The 17,082-nt window shown below is 50.4% G+C and overlaps 39 non-coding genes across 39 annotated transcripts; all 39 read left to right on the top strand.

The window, feature by feature from the left end:
- Positions 1 to 3: 3 nt before the first annotated feature.
- TRNAQ-UUG (transfer RNA glutamine (anticodon UUG)) lies at positions 4 to 75 on the top strand. Its single transcript has one exon. It is a non-coding gene; the product is annotated as a tRNA-Gln (tRNA).
- A 415-nt stretch (positions 76 to 490) lies between these two features.
- On the top strand, positions 491 to 560 carry TRNAQ-UUG (transfer RNA glutamine (anticodon UUG)). The gene has a single exon. It is a non-coding gene; the product is annotated as a tRNA-Gln (tRNA).
- Positions 561 to 654: 94 nt separating this feature from the next.
- On the top strand, positions 655 to 726 carry TRNAE-UUC (transfer RNA glutamic acid (anticodon UUC)). Its single transcript has one exon. It is a non-coding gene; the product is annotated as a tRNA-Glu (tRNA).
- A 5-nt stretch (positions 727 to 731) lies between these two features.
- Positions 732 to 803, top strand: TRNAQ-UUG (transfer RNA glutamine (anticodon UUG)). Its single transcript has one exon. It is a non-coding gene; the product is annotated as a tRNA-Gln (tRNA).
- Positions 804 to 974: 171 nt separating this feature from the next.
- Positions 975 to 1,048, top strand: TRNAQ-UUG (transfer RNA glutamine (anticodon UUG)). The gene has a single exon. It is a non-coding gene; the product is annotated as a tRNA-Gln (tRNA).
- Positions 1,049 to 2,191: 1,143 nt separating this feature from the next.
- On the top strand, positions 2,192 to 2,263 carry TRNAQ-CUG (transfer RNA glutamine (anticodon CUG)). The gene has a single exon. It is a non-coding gene; the product is annotated as a tRNA-Gln (tRNA).
- Positions 2,264 to 2,597: 334 nt separating this feature from the next.
- Positions 2,598 to 2,669, top strand: TRNAE-UUC (transfer RNA glutamic acid (anticodon UUC)). The gene has a single exon. It is a non-coding gene; the product is annotated as a tRNA-Glu (tRNA).
- Positions 2,670 to 3,401: 732 nt separating this feature from the next.
- On the top strand, positions 3,402 to 3,473 carry TRNAQ-CUG (transfer RNA glutamine (anticodon CUG)). The gene has a single exon. It is a non-coding gene; the product is annotated as a tRNA-Gln (tRNA).
- Positions 3,474 to 3,644: 171 nt separating this feature from the next.
- Positions 3,645 to 3,716, top strand: TRNAQ-CUG (transfer RNA glutamine (anticodon CUG)). Its single transcript has one exon. It is a non-coding gene; the product is annotated as a tRNA-Gln (tRNA).
- Positions 3,717 to 3,810: 94 nt separating this feature from the next.
- TRNAE-UUC (transfer RNA glutamic acid (anticodon UUC)) lies at positions 3,811 to 3,882 on the top strand. Its single transcript has one exon. It is a non-coding gene; the product is annotated as a tRNA-Glu (tRNA).
- Positions 3,883 to 3,887: 5 nt separating this feature from the next.
- On the top strand, positions 3,888 to 3,959 carry TRNAQ-UUG (transfer RNA glutamine (anticodon UUG)). The gene has a single exon. It is a non-coding gene; the product is annotated as a tRNA-Gln (tRNA).
- Positions 3,960 to 4,051: 92 nt separating this feature from the next.
- On the top strand, positions 4,052 to 4,123 carry TRNAE-UUC (transfer RNA glutamic acid (anticodon UUC)). The gene has a single exon. It is a non-coding gene; the product is annotated as a tRNA-Glu (tRNA).
- Positions 4,124 to 4,294: 171 nt separating this feature from the next.
- Positions 4,295 to 4,366, top strand: TRNAE-UUC (transfer RNA glutamic acid (anticodon UUC)). Its single transcript has one exon. It is a non-coding gene; the product is annotated as a tRNA-Glu (tRNA).
- Positions 4,367 to 4,371: 5 nt separating this feature from the next.
- On the top strand, positions 4,372 to 4,443 carry TRNAQ-CUG (transfer RNA glutamine (anticodon CUG)). The gene has a single exon. It is a non-coding gene; the product is annotated as a tRNA-Gln (tRNA).
- A 336-nt stretch (positions 4,444 to 4,779) lies between these two features.
- TRNAE-UUC (transfer RNA glutamic acid (anticodon UUC)) lies at positions 4,780 to 4,851 on the top strand. The gene has a single exon. It is a non-coding gene; the product is annotated as a tRNA-Glu (tRNA).
- Positions 4,852 to 5,995: 1,144 nt separating this feature from the next.
- TRNAE-UUC (transfer RNA glutamic acid (anticodon UUC)) lies at positions 5,996 to 6,067 on the top strand. The gene has a single exon. It is a non-coding gene; the product is annotated as a tRNA-Glu (tRNA).
- Positions 6,068 to 7,278: 1,211 nt separating this feature from the next.
- TRNAQ-CUG (transfer RNA glutamine (anticodon CUG)) lies at positions 7,279 to 7,350 on the top strand. Its single transcript has one exon. It is a non-coding gene; the product is annotated as a tRNA-Gln (tRNA).
- Positions 7,351 to 7,687: 337 nt separating this feature from the next.
- TRNAE-UUC (transfer RNA glutamic acid (anticodon UUC)) lies at positions 7,688 to 7,759 on the top strand. Its single transcript has one exon. It is a non-coding gene; the product is annotated as a tRNA-Glu (tRNA).
- Positions 7,760 to 7,764: 5 nt separating this feature from the next.
- On the top strand, positions 7,765 to 7,836 carry TRNAQ-UUG (transfer RNA glutamine (anticodon UUG)). Its single transcript has one exon. It is a non-coding gene; the product is annotated as a tRNA-Gln (tRNA).
- Positions 7,837 to 8,006: 170 nt separating this feature from the next.
- TRNAQ-UUG (transfer RNA glutamine (anticodon UUG)) lies at positions 8,007 to 8,078 on the top strand. The gene has a single exon. It is a non-coding gene; the product is annotated as a tRNA-Gln (tRNA).
- Positions 8,079 to 8,248: 170 nt separating this feature from the next.
- On the top strand, positions 8,249 to 8,320 carry TRNAQ-UUG (transfer RNA glutamine (anticodon UUG)). The gene has a single exon. It is a non-coding gene; the product is annotated as a tRNA-Gln (tRNA).
- Positions 8,321 to 8,491: 171 nt separating this feature from the next.
- TRNAQ-UUG (transfer RNA glutamine (anticodon UUG)) lies at positions 8,492 to 8,563 on the top strand. The gene has a single exon. It is a non-coding gene; the product is annotated as a tRNA-Gln (tRNA).
- A 170-nt stretch (positions 8,564 to 8,733) lies between these two features.
- On the top strand, positions 8,734 to 8,805 carry TRNAQ-UUG (transfer RNA glutamine (anticodon UUG)). Its single transcript has one exon. It is a non-coding gene; the product is annotated as a tRNA-Gln (tRNA).
- A 171-nt stretch (positions 8,806 to 8,976) lies between these two features.
- On the top strand, positions 8,977 to 9,048 carry TRNAQ-CUG (transfer RNA glutamine (anticodon CUG)). The gene has a single exon. It is a non-coding gene; the product is annotated as a tRNA-Gln (tRNA).
- A 654-nt stretch (positions 9,049 to 9,702) lies between these two features.
- TRNAQ-UUG (transfer RNA glutamine (anticodon UUG)) lies at positions 9,703 to 9,774 on the top strand. Its single transcript has one exon. It is a non-coding gene; the product is annotated as a tRNA-Gln (tRNA).
- Positions 9,775 to 10,834: 1,060 nt separating this feature from the next.
- Positions 10,835 to 10,906, top strand: TRNAE-UUC (transfer RNA glutamic acid (anticodon UUC)). The gene has a single exon. It is a non-coding gene; the product is annotated as a tRNA-Glu (tRNA).
- Positions 10,907 to 11,070: 164 nt separating this feature from the next.
- On the top strand, positions 11,071 to 11,142 carry TRNAE-UUC (transfer RNA glutamic acid (anticodon UUC)). Its single transcript has one exon. It is a non-coding gene; the product is annotated as a tRNA-Glu (tRNA).
- Positions 11,143 to 12,838: 1,696 nt separating this feature from the next.
- On the top strand, positions 12,839 to 12,910 carry TRNAQ-CUG (transfer RNA glutamine (anticodon CUG)). The gene has a single exon. It is a non-coding gene; the product is annotated as a tRNA-Gln (tRNA).
- A 171-nt stretch (positions 12,911 to 13,081) lies between these two features.
- Positions 13,082 to 13,153, top strand: TRNAQ-UUG (transfer RNA glutamine (anticodon UUG)). The gene has a single exon. It is a non-coding gene; the product is annotated as a tRNA-Gln (tRNA).
- A 92-nt stretch (positions 13,154 to 13,245) lies between these two features.
- TRNAE-UUC (transfer RNA glutamic acid (anticodon UUC)) lies at positions 13,246 to 13,317 on the top strand. The gene has a single exon. It is a non-coding gene; the product is annotated as a tRNA-Glu (tRNA).
- A 413-nt stretch (positions 13,318 to 13,730) lies between these two features.
- TRNAE-UUC (transfer RNA glutamic acid (anticodon UUC)) lies at positions 13,731 to 13,802 on the top strand. The gene has a single exon. It is a non-coding gene; the product is annotated as a tRNA-Glu (tRNA).
- An 899-nt stretch (positions 13,803 to 14,701) lies between these two features.
- On the top strand, positions 14,702 to 14,773 carry TRNAE-UUC (transfer RNA glutamic acid (anticodon UUC)). Its single transcript has one exon. It is a non-coding gene; the product is annotated as a tRNA-Glu (tRNA).
- A 5-nt stretch (positions 14,774 to 14,778) lies between these two features.
- Positions 14,779 to 14,850, top strand: TRNAQ-UUG (transfer RNA glutamine (anticodon UUG)). Its single transcript has one exon. It is a non-coding gene; the product is annotated as a tRNA-Gln (tRNA).
- A 170-nt stretch (positions 14,851 to 15,020) lies between these two features.
- On the top strand, positions 15,021 to 15,092 carry TRNAQ-UUG (transfer RNA glutamine (anticodon UUG)). Its single transcript has one exon. It is a non-coding gene; the product is annotated as a tRNA-Gln (tRNA).
- A 170-nt stretch (positions 15,093 to 15,262) lies between these two features.
- TRNAQ-UUG (transfer RNA glutamine (anticodon UUG)) lies at positions 15,263 to 15,334 on the top strand. The gene has a single exon. It is a non-coding gene; the product is annotated as a tRNA-Gln (tRNA).
- A 171-nt stretch (positions 15,335 to 15,505) lies between these two features.
- Positions 15,506 to 15,577, top strand: TRNAQ-UUG (transfer RNA glutamine (anticodon UUG)). Its single transcript has one exon. It is a non-coding gene; the product is annotated as a tRNA-Gln (tRNA).
- Positions 15,578 to 15,747: 170 nt separating this feature from the next.
- TRNAQ-UUG (transfer RNA glutamine (anticodon UUG)) lies at positions 15,748 to 15,819 on the top strand. The gene has a single exon. It is a non-coding gene; the product is annotated as a tRNA-Gln (tRNA).
- Positions 15,820 to 15,990: 171 nt separating this feature from the next.
- TRNAQ-CUG (transfer RNA glutamine (anticodon CUG)) lies at positions 15,991 to 16,062 on the top strand. Its single transcript has one exon. It is a non-coding gene; the product is annotated as a tRNA-Gln (tRNA).
- An 897-nt stretch (positions 16,063 to 16,959) lies between these two features.
- Positions 16,960 to 17,031, top strand: TRNAQ-UUG (transfer RNA glutamine (anticodon UUG)). Its single transcript has one exon. It is a non-coding gene; the product is annotated as a tRNA-Gln (tRNA).
- Positions 17,032 to 17,082: the final 51 nt, after the last annotated feature.

The following is a 17,082-nucleotide window of genomic DNA, read 5'->3' as shown; positions in this document are numbered from 1 at the left end:
TGCGGTCTCATGGTGTAATGGTTAGCACTCTGGACTTTGAATCGAGCGATCCGAGTTCAAATCTCGGTGAGACCTTGCTTTTTATTTTTGCTAATGCAGCGAAAGCTGGCAACGACGAAACTGTCCACGATTAGACACCAGTACCAGCGCCCGTCCTCTTGCCGTCATCTCCGGCGTGGTGTAGTGGCTAGGATATCTGGTTTCACCCAGAAGGCCCGGGTTCGATTCCCCGCGTCGGAAAGTGCGGTCTCATGGTGTAATGGTTAGTACTCTGGAATTTGAATCCACCGATCCGAGTTCAAATCTCGGTGAAACCTTGCTTTTTATTTTTGCTAATGCAGCGAAAGCTGGCAACGACGAAACTGTCCATGATTAGACACCGGTACCAGCGCTCGTTCTCTTGCCGTCATCTGCGGCGTGGTCTAGTGGCTAGAATATCTGGCTTTCACCCAGAAGGCTCAGGTTTGATTCCCGGCGTCGGAAAGTGCGAGCTCATGGTGTAATGGTTAGCACTCTGGACTTTGAATCCAGCGATCCGAGTTCAAATCTCGGTGAGACCTTGCTTTTTATTTTTGCTAATGCAGCGTAAGCTGGCAACGACGAAACTGTCCACGATTAGATACCAGTACCAACGCTCGTTCTCTTGCCGTCATCTCCGGCGTGGTCTGGTGGCTAGGATATCTGGCTTTCACCCAGAAGGCCCGGGTCCGATTCCCGGTGTCGGAAAGTGCAGTCTCATGGTGTAATGGTTAGTACTCTGGACTTTGAATCCAGCGATCCGAGTTCAAATCTCGGTGAGACCTTGCTTTTTATTTTTGCTAATGCAGCGCAAGCTGGCGACGACGAATCTGTCCACGATTACACAGCGGTACCAGCGCTCGTTCTCTTGCCGTCATCTTCGGCGGGGTCTAGTGGCTAGGATATCTGGCTTTCACAAAGAAGGCCCGGGTTCGATTCTCGGCGTCGGAAAGTGTGGTCTCATGTTGTGTAATGGTTAGCACTCTGGACTTTGAATCCAGCGATCTGAGTTCAAATCTCGGTGAGACCTTGCTTTTTATTTTTGCTAATGCAGCAAAGGCTGGCATTGACGAAACTGTCCGCGAATAGACACCGGTACCAGCGCTCGTTCCTTTGTCGCCATCTCCGGCGTTATCTAGTGGCTAGGATATCTGGCTTTCACTAAGAAGGCCCAGCTTCGATTCCCAGCGTCGGCAAGTGTGGTCTCATGGTGTAATGGTTAGCTCTCTGGACTTTCAATCCAGTGATCTGAGTTCAAATCTCGTTGAGACCTTGCGTTTTATTTTTGCTAATGCAGCAAAGCTGGCAACGACGAAACTGTCCGCGAACAGACACCGGTACTAGCGCTCATTCCCTTGGCGCCATCTATGGCATGGTATATTGGTTAAAATATCTGGCTTTTACCAAGAAGGCCCGTGTTTCATTCCCGGTGTTGGAAAGCGCGGTTTCATGGGGTAACGGTTAGCACTCTGCACTCTGAATCCAGCGATCCGAGTTCAAATCTCGGTGAGACCTTGCTTTTTATTTTTCCTAATGCAGCCAAAACTGGCAACGACGAAACTGTCCGCGAAAACACACCGGTACCAGCACTCATTCCCATGTCGCGATCTATGGCGTGGTCTAATGGGTAGGATATCTTGCTTTCACCAAGAAGGCCCGGGTTTCATTCCCGGTGTTTCAAAGTGCGGTCTCATGGTGTGCAGCTAGCACTCTGGACTCTGAATCCTGGGAACCGAGTTCAAATCTCGGTAAGACCTTGCTTTTTTATTTTTGCTATTGCAACAAAAGCTGGCAACGGTGAAACTGTCCGCGAATAGACACCGGTACCAGCGCTCGTTCTCTTGTCGCCATCTCCGGCGTGGTCTAGTGGCTAGGATATCTGGCTTTCACTAAGAAGGTCCGGCTTCGATTCCCGGCATCGGAAAGTGTGGTCTCAAGGTGTAATGTTTAGCACTCTGGACTCTGAATCCAGCGATCCGAGTCCAAATCTCGGTGAGACCTTGCTTTTTTATTTTTGCTAATGCAGCAAAAGTTGGCAACGACAAAACTGTCCGCGAACAGACACCGGTACTAGCGCTCATTCCCTTGGCGCCATCTCTGGCATGGTCTAGTGGCTAGGATATCTGGCTTTCACCAAGAAGGCCCGGGTTTCATTCCCGGTGTTGGAAAGTGCGGTCTCATGGTGTAACGGTTAGCACTCTGGACTCTGAATCCAGCGATCCGAGTTCAATTCTCAGTGAGACCTTGCTTTTCATTTTTCCCAATGCAGCAAAAGCTGGCAAAGACGAAACTGTCCGCGAAAACACACTGGTACCAGCACTCATTCCCATGCCGCGATCTCTGGCGTGGCCTAGTGACTAGGATATCTGGCTTTCACCCAGAAGGCCCGGGTTCGATTTCCGGCGTCAGAAAGTGCGGTCTCAAGGTGTAATGGTTAGCACTCTGGACTTAGAATCTAGCGATCCAAGTTCAAATCTTGGTGAACCTCTTTTTATTTTTGCTAATGCAGCAAAAGCTGGCAACGACGAAACTGTCCACGAATAGACACCGGTACCAGTGCTCGTTCTCCTGTCGTCATCTCCGGCGTGGTCTAGTGGCTAGGAGATCTGGCTTTCACTCAGAAGGCCCGGGTTCGATTGCCGGCGTCGGAATGTGCGGTCTCATGGTGTAATGGTTAGCACTCTGCAATCTGCATCCAGCGATCCGAGTTCAAATCTCGTTGAGACCTTGCTTTTTATTTTTGCTAATGCAGCAAAGCTGGCAACGACGAAACTGTCCGCGAACAGACACCGGTACTAGCGCTCATTCCCTTGGCGCCATCTCTGGCATGTCTAGTGGCTAGGATATCTGGCTTTCACCAAGAAGGCCCGGGTTTCATTCCCGGTGTTGGAAAGTGCGGTCTCATGGTGTAACAGCTAGCACTCTGGACTCTGAACCCAGGGAACCGAGTTCAAATCTTGGTGAGACCTTGCTTTTTATTTTTGCTAATGCAACAAAAGCTGCCAACGGCGAAACTGTCCGCGAATAGACACCGGTACCAGCGCTCGTTCTCTTGTCGTCATCTTCGGCGTGGTCTAGTGGCTAGGATATCTGGCTTTCAGCAAGAAGGCCTGGGTTTGATTCCCGGCGTCGAAATGTGTGGTCTCATGGTGTAATGGTTAGCACTCTGGACTCTGAATCCCGCGATCCGGGTTCAAATCACTGTGAGACCTTGCTTTTTATTTTTGCTAATTTAGCAAAAGCTGGCAATGACGAAACTGTCCGCGAATAGACACTGGTACCAGCGCTCGGTCTCTTGTCGCCATCTCCGGCAAGGTCTAGTGGCTAGGATATCTGGCTTTTACTAAGAAGGCCCGGCTTTGAGTCCCGGCGTCGGAAAGTGTGGTCTCATGGTGTAATGGATAGCACTCTGGACTCTGAATCCAGCGATCCGAGTTCAAATCTCGGTGAGACCTTGCTTTTTATTTTTCCTAATGCAGCAAAAGCTGGCAAAGACGAAACTGTCCGCGAAAACACACCGGTACACGCACTCATTCCCATGCCGCAATCTCTGGCGGGGTCTAGTGGCTAGGATATCTGGCTTTCACCAAGAAGGCCCGGGTTTCATTCCCGGTGTTGGAAAGTGCGGTCTGATGGTGTAACGGTTAGCACTCTGGACTCTGAATCCAGCGATCCGAGTTCAAATCTCGGTGAGACCTTGCTTTTTATTTTTCCTAATGCAGCAAAAGCTGGCAAAGACGAAACTGTCCGCGAAAACACACCGGTACACGCACTCATTCCCATGCCGCAATCTCTGGCGGGGTCTAGTGGCTAGGATATCTGGCTTTCACCCAGAAGGCCCGGGTTCGGTTCCCGGCGTCGGAAAGTGCGGTCTCATGGTGTAATGGTTAGCACTCTGGACTTTGAATCCAGCCATCCGAGTTCAAATCTCGGTGAGACCTCTTTTCATTTTTGCTAATGCAGCAAAAGCTGGCAACGACGAAACTGTCCACGAATAGACACCGGTACCAGCGCTCGTTCTCTTGTCGTCATCTCCGACGTGGTCCAGTGGCTAGGATATCTGGCTTTCACCCAGAAGGCCCGGGTTCAATTCCCGGCATCGGAAAGTGCGGTCTCGTGGTGTAACGGTTAGCACCCTGGACTCTGAATCCAGCGATCCGAGTTCCATTCTCGGGGAGACCTTGCTTTTTTATTTTTGCTAATGCAGCAAAAGATGGGAACGACGAAACTGTCAACGAAAAGACCGCGGTACCGATCCTCGCTGTCTTTTGCCATCTTCGGCGTGGTCTAGTGGCTAGGATATCGGGCTTTCACCCAGAAGGCCTGGGTTCGATTCCCGGCGTCGGAAAGTGCGGTCTCATGGTGTAACGGTTAGCACTCTGGACTCTGAATCCAGCGATCCGAGTTCAATTCTCGGTGAGACCTTGCTTCTTTATTTTTGCTAATGCAGCAATAGTTGGCAACGACGACGCTGTCCGCGAATAGACATCGGTACCAGCGCTCGTTCTGTTGCCGTCATCTCCGGCGTGGTCTAGTGGCTTGGATATCTGGCGTTCACAAAGAAGGCCCGGGTTCGATTCTCGGCGTCTGAAAGTGCGGTCTCATGGTGTAATGGTTAGCACTCTGGACTTTGCATCCAGCAATCTGAGTTCAAGTATCGGTGAGACCTCTTTTTGTTTTTGCTAATGCAGCAAAAGCTGGCAATGACGAAACTGTCCAAGAATAGACACCGGTACCAGCGCTTGTTCTCTTGTCGTTATCTTCGGCGTGGTCTAGTGGCTAGGATATCTGGCTTTCACCCAGAAGGCCCGGGTTCAATTCCCAGCGTCGGAAAGTGCGGTCTCATGGTGTAACGAGTAGCACACTGGACTCTCAATCCAGCGATCCGAGTTCAATCCTCGGTGATACCTTGCTTTTTATTTTTGCTAATGCAGCAAAAGCTGGCAATGACGGAACTGTCAACGAATAGACCGCGGTACCGATTCTCGCTGCCTTGTGCCATCTTCGGCGTGGTCTAGTGGCTAGGATATCTGGCTTTCAGCAAGAAGGCCTGGGTTTGATTTCCGGCGTCGAAATGTGTGGTCTCATGGTGTAATTGTTAGCACTCTGGACTCTGAATCCCACGATCCGAGTTTAAATCTTGGTGAGACCTTGCTTTTTATTTTTGCTAATGCAGCAATCGCTGGCAACGACGACGCTGTCCGCGAATAGACATCGGTACTAGCACTCGTTCTCTTGTCGCCATCTCCGGCGTGGTCTAGTGGCTAGGATATCTGGCTTTCACCATGAAGGCCCGGGTTTCATTCCCGGTGTTGGAAAGTGCGTTCTCCTGGTGTAACGGTTAGCACTCTGGACTCTGAATCCAGCGATCCGAGTTCAAATCTCGGTGAGACCTTGCTTTTTATTTTTCCTAATGCAGCAAAAGCTGGCAAAGACGAAACTGTCCGCGAAAACACACCGGTACCAGCACTCATTCCCATGCCGCAATCTCTGGCGGGGTCTAGTGGCTAGGATATCTGGCTTTCACCCAGAAGGTCCGGGTTCAGTTCCCGGCGTCGGAAAGTGCGGTCTCATGGTGTAATGGTTAGCACTCTGGATGTATGTTGAATCCAGCGATCCGAGTTCAAATCTCGGTGAGACCTCTTTTCATTTTTGCTAATGCAGCAAAAGCTGGCAACGACGAAACTGTCCACGAATAGACACCGGTGCCAGCGCTCGTTCTCTTGTCGTCATCTCCGACGTGGTCTAGTGGCTAGAATATCTGGCTTTCACCCAGAAGGCCCGTATTCAATTCCCGGCGTCCGAAAGTGTGGTCTATTGGTGTAATGGTTAGCACTCTGCAATCTGCATCCAGCGATCTGAGTTCAAATCTCGGTGAGACCTTGCTTTTTATTTTTGCTAATGCAGCGAAAGCTGGCAACGACGAAACTGTCCACGATTAGACACCGGTACCAGAGCTCGTTCTTTTGCCGTCATCTCCGGCGTGGTCTAGTGGCTAGGATGTCTGGCTTTCACCCAGAAGGCCCGGGTTCGATTCCCGGCATCGGAAAGTGCGGTCTCATGGTGTAACGGTTAGCACTCTGCACTCTGAATCCTGCGATCCGGGTTCAAATCACTGTGAGACCTTGCTTTTTATTTTTGCTAATGTAGCAAAGGCTGGCAATGATGAAACTGTCCGCGAATAGACACTGGTACCAGCGCTTGGTCTGTTGTCGCCATCTCCGGCAAGGTCTAGTGGCTAGGATATCTGGCTTTTACTAAGAAGGCCCGGCTTTGAGTTCCGGCGTCGGAAAGTGTGGTCTCATGGTGTAATGGTTAGCACTCTGGACTTTGAATCCAGCGATGCAAGTTCAAATCTCGGTGACACCTTGCTTTTTACTTTTTCTAATGCAGCAAAAGCTGGAAACGACGAAACTGTCAACGAATAGACCGCGGTACCGATGCTCACTGCATAGAGCCATGTCCGGCGTTGTCTAGAGGCTAGGATATCTGGCTTTCACAAAGAAGGCCTGGCTTCGCTTTCCGGCGTCGGAAAGTGTGGTCTCATGGTGTAATGGTTAGCCCTCTGGACTCTGAATCCGGCCATCCGAGTTCAAACCTCGGTGAGACCTTGCTTTTTATTTTTGCTAATGCAGCAAAGCTGGCAACGACGAAACTGTGCGCGAACGGTACTAGCGCTCATTCCCTTGGCGCCATCTCTGGCATGGTCTAGTGGCTAGGATATCTGGCTTTCACCAAGAAGGCCCGGGTTTCATTCCCGGTGTTGGAAAGTGCGGGCTCATGGTGTAACGGTTAGCACCCTGGACTCTGAATCCAGCGATCCGAGTTCAAATCACGGTGAGACCTTGCTTTTTATTTTTCCTAATGCTGCAAAAGCTGGGAACGACGAAACTGTCCGCGAAAACACACCGGTACCAGCGCTCATTCCCATGTCGCGATCTCTGGCGTGGTATAGTGGCTAGGATATCTGGCTTTCACCCAGAAGGCCCGGGTTTGATTCCCAGCATCAGAAAGTGCGGTCTCATGGTGTAATTGTTAGCACTCTGGACATTGAATCCAGCGATCCGAGTTCAAATCTCGATGAGACCTTGCTTTTTATTTTTGCTAATGCAGCAAATGCTTGCAACGACGAAACTGTCCGCGAACAGACACCGGTACTAGCGCTCATTCCCTTGGCGCCATCTCTGGCATGGTCTAGTGGCTAGGATATCTGGCTTTCACCAAGAAGGCTCGGGTTTCATTCCCGGTGTTGGAAAGTGCGGTCTCATGGTGTAACGGTTAGCACTCTGGACTCTGAATCCAGCGATCCGAGTTCAAATCTCGGTGAGACCTTGCTTTTTATTGTTCCTAATGCAGCAAAAGCTGGCAAAGACGAAACTGTCCGCGAAAACACACCGGTACCAGCACTCATTCCCATGCCGCAATCTCTGGCGGGGTCTAGTGACTAGGATATCTGGCTTTCACAAAGAAGGCCCGGGTTCGATTCTCGGCGTCGGAAAGTGTGGTCTCATGTTGTAATGGTTAGCACTCTGGACTTTGAATCCAGCGATCTGAGTTCAAATCTCGGTGAGACATTGCTTTTTATTTTTGGTGATGCAGCGAAAGCTGGCAACGACGAAAATGTCCACGATTAGACACCGGTACCAGCGCTCGTTTTCTTGCCGTCATCTCCGGCGTGGTCTAGTGGCTAGAATATCTGGCTTTCACCCAGAAGGCCCGGGTTCAATTCCCGGCGTCGGAAAGTGCGGTCTAATGGTGTAATGGTTAGCACTCTGGACTTTGAATCCAGCGATCCGAGTTCAAATCTCGGTGAGACCTTGCTTTTTATTTTTGGTAATGCAGCAAAAGCTGGCAACGACGAAACTGTCAGTGAATAGACCGCGGTACCGATGCTCGCTGCCTTGAGCCATCTCCGGCGTGGTCTAGTGGCTAGGATATCTAGCTTTCACCAAGAAGGCCGGGGTTTCATTCCCGGTGTTGGAAAGTGCGGTCTCATGGTGTAACGGTTCGCACTCTGGACTTTGAATCCAGCGATCCGAGTTCAAACCTCGGTGAGACCTTGATTTTATTTTTCCTAATGCAGCAAAAGCTGGCAAAGACGAAACTGTCCACGATTAGACAGCGGTACCAGCGCTCGTTCTCTCATCGCCATTTCCGGCGTGGTCTAGTGGATAGGATATCTGGCTTTCACTATGAAGGCCCAGCTTCGATTCCCGGCGTCGGAAAGTGTGGTCTCATGGTGTAATGGTTAGCACTCTGGACTTTGAATCCAGCAATCCGAGTTCAAATCTCGGTGACACCTTGCTTTTTACTTTTGATAATACAGCAAAAGCTGGCAACGACGAAACTGTCCGCGAAAGGACACCGGTACTAGCGCTTATTCCCTTGGCGCCATCTCTGGCATGGTCAAGTGGCTGGGATATCTGGCTTTCACCAAGAAGGCCCGGGTTTCATTTCCGGTGTTGGAAAGTGCGGTCTCATGGTGTAACGGTTAGCACTCTGGACTTTGAATCCATCGATCCGAGTTCAAATCTCGGTGAGGCCTTGATTTAATTTTTCCTAATGCAGCAAAAGCTGGCAAAGACGAAACTGTCCACGATTAAACAGCGGTACCAGCGCTCGTTCTCTTGCCGTCATCTCCGGCGGGGTCTAGTGGCTAGGATATCTGGCTTTCACAAAGAAGGCCCGGGTTCGATTCTCGGCGTCGGAAAGTTCGGTCTCATGCTGTAATGGTTAGCACTCTGGACTTTGAATCCAGCGATCTGAGTTCGAATCTCGGTGAGACCTTGCTTTTTATTTTTGCTAATGCAGCGAAAGCTGGTAACGACGAAACTGTCCATGATTAGACACCGGTACCAGCGCTCGTTCTCTTGCCGTCATCTCCGGCGTGGTCTAGTGGCTAGGATATCTGGCTTTCACTAAGAAGGCCCAGCTTCGGTTCCCGGCATCGGAAAGTTTGGTCTCATGGTGTAATGGTTAGCACTCTGGACTCTGAATCCAGCGATCCGAGTTCAAATCTCGGTGAGACCTTGCTTTTTATTTTTGCTAATGCAGCAAAAGCTGGCAACGACGAAACTGTCAACGAATAGACCGCGGTACCGATGCTCGCTGCCTTGTGCCATCTCCGGCGTGTTCTAGTGGCTAAGATATCTGGCTGTCACCCAGAAGGCCCGACTTTGATTCCCGGCATCGAAAAGTGCAGTCTCATTGTATAACAGTTAGCACTCTGGACTCTGAATCCAGCGATCTGGGTTCAAATCTCGGTGAGACCTTGCTTTTTATTTTTGGTAATGCAGCAAAAGCTGGCAACGACGAAACTGTCAGTGAATAGACCGCGGTACCGATGCTCGCTGCCTTGAGCCATCTCCGGCGTGGTCTAGTGGCTAGGATATCTGGCTTTCACCAAGAAGGCCCGGGTTTCATTCCCGGTGTTGGAAAGTGCGGTCTCATGGTGTAACGATTAGCACTCTGGACTTTGAATCCAGCGATCCGAGTTCAAATCTCGGTGACACCTTGATTTTATTTTTTCTAATGCAGCAAAAGCTGGCAAAGACGAAACTGTCCACGATTAGACAGCGGTACCAGCGCTCGTTTTCTCATCGCCATTTCTGGCGTGGTCTAGTGGATAGGATATCTGGCTTTCACTAAGAAGGCCCAGCTTCGATTCCCGGCGTCGGAAAGTGTGGTCTCATGGTGTAATGGTTAGCACTCTGGACTTTGAATCCAGCGATCCGAGTTCAAATCTCGGTGACACCTTGCTTTTTACTTTTGCTAATACAGCAAAAGCTGGCAATGACGAAACTGTCCGCGAATAGACACCGGTACCAGCGCTCGTTTTCTCATCGCCATTTCTGGCGTGGTCTAGTGGATAGGATATCTGGCTTTCACTAAGAAGGCCCAGCTTCGATTCCCGGCGTCGGAAAGTGTGGTCTCATTGTGTAATGGTTAGCACTCTGGACATTGAATCCAGCGATGTGAGTTCAAATCTCGGTGATACCTTGCGTTTTATTTTTGCTAATGCAGCAAAGCTGGCAACGACGAAACTGTCCGCGAACAGACACCGGTACTAGCGCTCAGTCCCTTGGCGCCATCTATGGCATGGTATATTGATTAAAATATCTGGCTTTCACCAAGAAGGCCCGGGTTTCATTCCCGGTGTTGGAAAGTCGGTCTCATGGTGTTACGGTTAGCACTCTAGACTCTGAATCCAGCGATCTGAGTTCAAATCTCGGTGAGACTTTGCTTTTTATTTTTCCTAATGCAGCAAGAACTGACAACGACGAAACTGTCCGTGAAAACACACCGGTACCAGCACTCATTCCCATGTCGCGATCTTTGGCGTGGTCTAGTGGCTAGGATATCTGGCTTTCACCAAGAAGACCCGGGTTTCATTCCCGGTGTTGGGAAGTGCGATCTCATGGTGTACAGCTAGCACTCTGGACTCTGATCCAGGGAACCAAGTTCAAATCTCGGTGAGACCTTGCTTTTTGTTTTTGCTAATGCAACAAAAGCTGGTAACGGCGAAATTGTCCGCGAATAGACACCGGTACCAGCGCTCGTTCTCTTGTCGCCATCTCCGGCGTGGTCTAGTGGCTAGGATATCTGGCTTTCACTAAGAAGGCCCAGCTTCGGTTCCCGGCGTCGGAAAGTGTGGTCTCATGGATTAACGGTTAGCACTCTGGAGTCTAAATACAGCGATTCGGGTTCAAATCTGGGTGAGACCTTGTTTTTGATTTTCCTAATGCAGCAAAAGCTGGCAACAACGACGCTGTCCACGAATAGATCGTGGTACCGATGCCCGCTCCCTCGAGCCATCTCCGGCGTGGTCTAGTGGCTAGAATATTTGGCTTTCACCCAGAAGACCCGGGTTCAATTCCCGGCGTCGGAAAGTGTGGTCTATTGGTGTAATGGTTAGCACTCTGCATCCAGCTATCTGAGTTCAAATCTCGGTGAGACCTTGCTTTTTATTATTGCTAATGCAGCGAAAGCTGGCCACGACGAAACTGTCCACGATTAGACACCGGTACCAGCGCTCGTTCTCTTGCCGGCATCTCCGGCGTGGTCTAGTGGCTAGGATATCTGGCTTTCACCCAGAAGGCCCGGGTTTGGTTCCCGTCGTCGGAAAGTGCGGTCTCATGGTGTAACGGTTAGCACTCTGGACTCTGTATCCAGCGATCCGAGTTGAATCTCGGTGAGACCTTGCTTTTTATTTTTGCTAATGCAGCAAAAGCTGGCAACGACGAAACTGTCAGCGAATAGACCGCGGTACCGATGCTCGCTGCCTTGAGCCATCTCCGGCGTGGTCTAGTGGCTAGGATATCTGGCTTTCACAAAGAAGGCGCGGGTTTGATTCTCGGCGTCGGAAAGGGTGGTCTCATAGTGTAATGATTGGCACTCTGCAATCTGCATCCAGCGATCCGAGTTCAAATCTCGTTGAGACCTTGCTTTTTATTTTTGCTAATGCAGCAAAGCTGGCAACGACAAAACTGTCCGCGAACAGACACCAGTACTAGCGTCATTCCCTTGGCGCCATCTCTGGCATGTCTAGTGGCTAGGATATCTGGCTTTCACCAAGAAGGCCCGGGTTTCATTCCCGGTGTTGGAAAGTGCGGTCTCATGGTGTAACAGCTAGCACTCTGGACTCTGAACCTAGGGAACCGAGTTCAAATCTCGGTGAGACCTTGCTTTTTATTTTTGCTAATGCAACAAAAGCTGGCAACGGCGAAACTGTCCGCGAATAGACACCGGTACCAGCGCTCGTTCTCTTGTCGTCATCTTCGGCGTGGTCTAGTGGCTAGGATATCTGGCTTTTAGCAAGAAGGCCTGGGTTTGATTCCCGGCGTCGAAATGTGTGGTCTCATGGTGTAATGGTTAGCACTCTGGACTCTGAATCCCGCGATCCGGGTTCAAATCACTGTGAGACCTTGCTTCTTATTTTTGCTAATTTAGCAAAAGCTGGCAATGACGAAACTGTCCGCGAATAGACACTGGTACCAGCGCTCGGTCTCTTGTCGCCATCTACGGCAAGGTCTAGTGGCTAGGATATCTGGCTTTTACTAAGAAGGCCCGGCTTTGAGTCCCGGCGTCGGAAAGTGTGGTCTCATGGTGTAATGGATAGCACTCTGGACTTTGAATCCAGCGATCCAAGTTCAAATCTCAGTGACACCTTGCTTTTTACTTTTGCTAATGCAGCAAAAGCTGGAAACGACGAAATTGTCAACGAATAGACCGCGGTACCGATGCTCTCTGCATAGAGCCATGTCCGGCGTTGTCTAGAGGCTAGGATATCTGGCTTTCACCAAGAAGGCCCGGGGTTCATTTCCGGTGTTGGAAAGTGTGGGCTCATGGTGTAACGGTTAGCACTCTGGACTTTGAATCCAGCGATCTGAGTTCGAATCACGGTGAGACCTTGCTTTTTATTTTTCCTCATGCTGCAAAAGCTGGCAACGACGAAACTGTCCGCGAACAGACACCGGTACTAGCGCTCACTCCTTGGCGCCATCTTGCATTTTCTAGTGGCTAGGATATCTAGCATTCGCCAAGAAGGCCCGGGTTTCATTCCCAGTGTTGGAAAGTGCGGTCTCATGGTGTAAGAGCTAGCACTCTGGACTCTGAATCCAGGGAACCGAGTTAAATCTCGGTGAGACCTTGCTTATTATTTTTGCTAATGCAACAAAAGCTGGCAACGACGAAACTGTCCGCGAACAGACACCGGTACTAGCGCTCATTCCCTTGGCGCCATCTCTGGCATGGTCTAGTGGCTAGGATATCTGGCTTTCACCAAGAAGGCCCGGGTTTCATTCCCGGAATTGGAAAGTGCGGTCTCATGGTGTAACGGTTAGCACTCTGGACTCTGAATCCAGCGATCCGAGTTCAAATCTCGGTGAGACCTTGCTTTTTATTTTTACTAATGCAGCAAAAGCTGGCAAAGACGAAACTGTCCGCGAAAACACACCGGTACACGCACTCATTCCCATGCCGCAATCTCTGGCGGGGTCTAGCGGCTAGGATATCTGGCTTTCACCCAGAAGGCCCGGGTTTGGTTCCCGGCGTCGGAAAGTGCGGTCTCATGGTGTAATGGTTAGCACTCTGGACTTTGAATCCAGCGATCCGAGTTCAAATCTCGGTGAGACCTCTTTTCATTTTTGCTAATGCAGCAAAAGCTGGCAACGACGAAACTGTCCACGAATAGACACCGGTACCAGCGCTCGTTCTCTTGTCGTCATCTCCGACGTGGTCCAGTGGCTAGGATATCTGGCTTTCATCCAGAAGGCCCGGGTTCAATTCCCGGCGTCGGAAAGTGCGGTCTCGTGGTGTAACGGTTAGCACCCTGGACTCTGAATCCAGCGATCCGAGTTCCATTCTCGGGGAGACCTTGCTTTTTTATTTTTGCTAATGCAGCAAAAGCTGGGAACGACGAAACTGTCCGCGAATAGACATCGGTACCAGCGCTCGTTCTGTTGCCGTTATCTCCGGCGTGGTCTAGTGGCTTGGATATCTGGCGTTCACAAAGAAGGCCCGGGTTCGATTCTCGGCGTCTGAAAGTGCGGTCTCATGGTGTAATGGTTAGCACTCTGGACTTTGCATCCAGCAATCTGAGTTCAAGTATCGGTGAGACCTCTTTTTGTTTTTGCTAATGCAGCAAAAGCTGGCAATGACGAAACTGTCCAAGAATAGACACCGGTACCAGCGCTTGTTCTCTTGTCGTTATCTTCGGCGTGGTCTAGTGGCTAGGATATCTGGCTTTCACCCAGAAGGCCCGGGTTCAATTCCCAGCGTCGGAAAGTGCTGTCTCATGGTGTAACGAGTAGCACACTGGACTCTCAATCCAGCGATCCGAGTTCAATCCTCGGTGATACCTTGCTTTTTATTTTTGCTAATGCAGCAAAAGCTGGCAATGACGGAACTGTCAACGAATAGACCGCGGTACCGATTCTCACTGCCTTGTGCCATCTTCGGCGTGGTCTAGTGGCTAGGATATCTGGCTTTCAGCAAGAAGGCCTGGGTTTGATTTCCGGCGTCGAAATGTGTGGTCTCATGGTGTAATTGTTAGTACTCTGGACTCTGAATCCCACGATCCGAGTTTAAATCTTGGTGAGACCTTGCTTTTTATTTTTGCTAATGCAGCAATCGCTGGCAACGACGACGCTGTCCGCGAATAGACATCGGTACTAGCACTCGTTCTCTTGTCGTCATCTCCGGCGTGGTCTAGTGGCTAGGATATCTGGCTTTCACCAAGAAGGCCCGGGTTGCATTCCCGGTGTTGGAAAGTGCGTTCTCCTGGTGTAACGGTTAGCACTCTGGACTCTGAATCCAGCGATCCGAGTTCAAATCTCGGTGAGACCTTGCTTTTTACTTTTCCTAATGCAGCAAAAGCTGGCAAAGACGAAACTGTCCGCGAAAACACACCGGTACCAGCACTCATTCCCATGCCGCAATCTCTGGCACGGTCTAGTGACTAGGATATCTGGCTTTCACAAAGAAGGCCCGGGTTCGATTCTCGGCGTCGGAAAGTGTGGTCTCATGTTGTAATGGTTAGCATTCTGGACTTTGAATCCAGCGATCTGAGTTCAAATCTCGGTGAGACATTGCTTTTTATTTTTGGTGATGCAGCGAAAGCTGGCAACGACGAAAATGTCCACGATTAGACACCGGTACCAGCGCTCGTTCTCTTGCCGTCATCTCCGGCGTGGTCTAGTGGCTAGAATATCTGGCTTTCACCCAGAAGGCCCGGGTTCAATTCCCGGCGTCGGAAAGTGCGGTCTAATGGTGTAATGGTTAGCACTCTGGACTTTGAATCCAGCGATCCGAGTTCAAATCTCGGTGAGACCTTGCTTTTTATTTTTGGTAATGCAGCAAAAGCTGGCAACGACGAAACTGTCAGTGTATAGACCGCGGTACCGATGCTCGCTGCCTTGAGCCATCTCCAGCGTGGTCTAGTGGCTAGGATATCTAGCTTTCACCAAGAAGGCCCGGGTTTCATTCCCGGTGTTGGAAAGTGCGGTCTCATGGTGTAACGGTTCGCACTCTGGACTTTGAATCCAGCGATCCGAGTTCAAACCTCGGTGAGACCTTGATTTTATTTTTCCTAATGCAGCAAAAGCTGGCAAAGACGAAACTGTCCACGATTAGACAGCGGTACCAGCGCTCGTTCTCTCATCGCCATTTCCGGCGTGGTCTAGTGGATAGGATATCTGGCTTTCACTATGAAGGCCCAGCTTCGATTCCCAGCGTCGGAAAGTGTGGTCTCATGGTGTAATGGTTAGCACTCTGGACTTTGAATCCAGCGATCCGAGTTCAAATCTCGGTGACACCTTGCTTTTTACTTTTGCTAATACAGCAAAAGCTGGCAACGACGAAACTGTCCGCGAAAGGACACCGGTACTAGCGCTCATTCCCTTGGCGCCATCTCTGGCATGGTCTAGTGGCTGGGATATCTGGCTTTCACCAAGAAGGCCCGGGTTTCATTTCCGGTGTTGGAAAGTGCGGTCTCATGGTGTAACGGTTGGCACTCTGGACTTTGAATCCAGCGATCCGAGTTCAAATCTCGGTGAGACCTTGATTTAATTTTTCCTAATGCAGCAAAAGCTGGCAAAGACGAAACTGTTCACGATTTAACAGCGCTACCAGCGCTCGTTCTCTTGCCGTCATCTCCGGCGGGGTCTAGTGGCTAGGATATCTGGCTTTCACATAGAAGGCCCGGGTTCGATTCTCGGCGTCGGAAAGTTCGGTCTCATGCTGTAATGGTTAGCACTCTGGACTTTGAATCCAGCGATCTGAGTTCGAATCTCGGTGAGACCTTGCTTTTTATTTTTGCTAATGCAGCGAAAGCTGGTAACGACGAAACTGTCCATGATTAGACACCGGTACCAGCGCTCGTTCTCTTGCCGTCGTCTCCGGCGTGGTCTAGTGGCTAGGATATCTGGCTTTCACTAAGAAGGCCCAGCTTCGGTTCGCGGCGTCGGAAAGTTTGGTCTCATGGTGTAATAGTTTGCACACTGGACTCTGAATCCAGCGATCCGAGTTCAAATCTCGGTGAGACCTTGCTTTTTATTTTTGCTAATGCAGCAAAAGCTGGCAACGACGAAACTGTCAACGAATAGACCGCGGTACCGATGCTCGCTGCCTTGTGCCATCTCCAGCGTGTTCTAGTGGCTAGGATATCTGGCTGTCACCCAGAAGGCCCGACTTTGATTCCCGGCATCGAAAAGTGCAGTCTCATTGTATAACAGTTAGCACTCTGGACTCTGAATCCAGCGATCTGGGTTCAAATCTCGGTGAGACCTTGCTTTTTATTTTTGGTAATGCAGCAAAAGCTGGCAACGACGAAACTGTCAGTGAATAGACCGCGGTACCGAAGCTCGCTGCCTTGAGTCATCTCCGGCGTGGTCTAGTGGCTAGGATATCTGGCTTTCACCAAGAAGGCCCGGGTTTCATTCCCGGTTTTGGAAAGTGCGGTCTCATGGTGTAACGATTAGCACTCTGGACTTTGAATCCAGCGATCCGAGTTCAAATCTCGGTGACACCTTGATTTTATTTTTCCTAATGCAGCAAAAGCTGGCAAAGACGAAACTGTCCACGATTAGACAGCGGTACCAGCGCTCGTTCTCTCATCGCCATTTCCGGCGTGGTCTAGTGGATAGGATATCTGGCTTTCACTAAGAAGGCCCAGCTTCGATTCCCGGCGTCGGAAAGTGTGGTCTCAAGGTGTAATGGTTAGCACTCTGGACATTGAATCCAGCGATCCGAGTTCAAATCTCGGTGACACCTTGCTTTTTACTTTTGCTAATACAGCAAAAACTGGCAATGACGAAACCGTCCGCGAATAGACACCGGTACCAGCGCTCGTTCTCTTGTCGCCATCTCCAGCGTGGTCTAGGGGCTAGGATATCTGGCTTTCACTAAGAAGGCCTGGCTTCGATTCCCAACGTCGGAAAGTGTGGTCTCATGGTGTAATGGTTAGCACTCTGGACATTGAATCCAGCGATCTGAGTTCAAATCTCGGTGAGACCTTGCGTTTTATTTTTGCTAATGCAGCAAAGCTGGCAACGACGAAACTGTCCG

This window comes from Rhipicephalus microplus, chromosome 3 (genome assembly GCF_043290135.1).
Source record: "Rhipicephalus microplus isolate Deutch F79 chromosome 3, USDA_Rmic, whole genome shotgun sequence".
Lineage (NCBI taxonomy): Eukaryota > Metazoa > Arthropoda > Arachnida > Ixodida > Ixodidae > Rhipicephalus > Rhipicephalus microplus.
Note: the sequence above shows the minus strand (reverse complement) of the source record. Positions and strands in the feature narration are given on the sequence as shown.